The sequence below is a fragment of the Genypterus blacodes genome, unplaced genomic scaffold (assembly GCF_046128005.1).
Source record: "Genypterus blacodes isolate CSIRO-AG114 ecotype Tasmania unplaced genomic scaffold, CSIRO-AGI_Gbla_v1 ptg000239l_1, whole genome shotgun sequence".
NCBI classification, from domain to species: Eukaryota; Metazoa; Chordata; class Actinopteri; order Ophidiiformes; family Ophidiidae; genus Genypterus; species Genypterus blacodes.
The window spans coordinates 95,448-97,500 of NW_027467037.1; positions in this window are offsets into that span (position 1 = coordinate 95,448).

The following is a 2,053-nucleotide window of genomic DNA, read 5'->3' on the forward strand; positions in this document are numbered from 1 at the left end:
AATAGATGCTTAAACAATAATTCAGTCTAATAATACTGAGAATGGTTTTATTATTGCAGTGATTTTGATTTACTACAGTTGAGATGATTCTGTCTTTATGGGTTATGACTTAGAAATGATAAAGGGAAACAAAGCGAGAGAGAGAGGGAGGGAGAGAGAGAGAGAGGGAGGGAGGGAGGGGGGAGAGAGAGTGAGTCAGGGAAGGAGAGACAGAGAGAAAAGAGAGGGAGGGAGGGAGAAAAGAGAAAGGGAGGGGGAGAGAAAGAGAGGGAGAGAGTAAGAGGGAGGGAGAGAGAGTGAAAAGAGAGAGGGAAGGAGAGAGAGAGATGGAGAGACGGAGAGAGAGGTAGACTGAGAGAGAGAGAGAGAGAGAGAGAGAGAGAGACTTCCTGAGCTCTTGTCTAAATCAACATTACACAGAACCAAATATTGAATCCCATGACATGATCCCATGATTTCCCCTCTTCATGCTCCTGTATCACGCTGAGCTTCTGGTCCACACCTGGATTCATTTAACAGCAGGCTGCCTGATCCAATTAAATGTTTTAGATCACCCGTCCAATTACAGCACACCAGGGGGTCCTGATCGCCCCATAACATTACACTCCTCACTGACTGAGACGCTGTGTGTGTGTCTCTGTGTGTGTGTGTGTGTGTGTCTCTCCCTCTCTCTTTCACTCTCTCTTTCTCTCTCTCTCTCTGTCTCTCTCTCTCTCTCCCTCTCCTCTCTCTGTGTGTGTGTGTGTGTCTCTCTCTCTTTCTGTGTGTGTGTGTGTGTGTGTGTGTGTGTGTGTGAGTGTGTGAGAGAGATGAACATTTAGTGTTCCTGTCAGGTACACACTCCTCCCCTTCCAGTGTCTGAGTTCCTCCTCCTGGTCTGACCTGGAGAGTTGTGGGTCAAAGTGATCGATCAAATCTGAGCCCTGATGCTTTGGTTGATGGACTCAGAGAGAGAGAGAGGCACTGAGACGCAGCTGTAGATGAAATGTGGCGTATTGAAAAATGTTGACGGTCAATTTAACATTCAGCTCTTCACTTTAGCATTTGTAAGTTGTTGATGAGTCTGTGAGTCCTACAGTCAGACAGACAGGTGATTATCCTGATATTGAGCCTGAAAATGAAACCTGAACAGACGGAGATAATGTGAGCAACAGTTTGTGCTTCTGCTGTCTGCCTTCTGTCTAAATATTCCTGATGAAGGCTGATGGTAATGAGGTGAAGAAACAGGAGCTGTGTGTGTATGGGTGTGTGTGTGTGTGTGTGTGCTTCAGCTGTCTTAGTAGCACAGGACTAAATATTGAGCTGTTTATGCCAGTTAGTCTGATGCTGCTTGTACTTTAAAAGGCAATAGAACCTAATTTGCTCAACATGTGTCCTGTTTCATCTCAGCTTTATGGAAGGAAAGCTTTACATTGATGTACAGAACATGTTTATATATCTTTTATAAAAAGCTGAAGTGTCAGATCTGAGGACGCAGGTTGCTGTCAGAGTGGAGCTTCATGAAAGAGGTCCAGCGTGGCTCCACAGCTGCTCTCTCTCTGAGGACTCCTCTCACATCAGATGCTTCAGTGTGACAGGGGCGGATGAAAGAACCTTCTCCCCTTCAGATGGTGAAAAGGTTTCTGACATTTCTGCCTTGACCAACAGCTGCAACTCTAAAAAATTGACTTGAAATTCTTTGGCAGCATTCGAAAAGAGTTGAGTCGTTCCTGAACCTCCGTGTCATCTCTGTCCTGAAGTGTGGAGAGTTTGGAAAGTTTATAATGTTCTGATTTTGAGTTGCATTCATTAACAGTAAAGTTCCTCTGTTCTGTCCTTTACCAACACGGCTCCAGCTGTGGTCTCAAACATCACTGTAACACATTAAGAAAGGTGAGATACTGAAACAGTCAAGCTCAAGGTGAGAATTCAGCCTAAATTCTTCTTCTTGCTTGGTTGGAGTTGAACTGGGAGACTTGAAAAGACTTGAAAGACTTGCTTGTCTCTTTTCCCCTATATGACATCAAACCTTCTCATGGCAGCAGCACTTCACATCAAACATTTCACTGTAGAC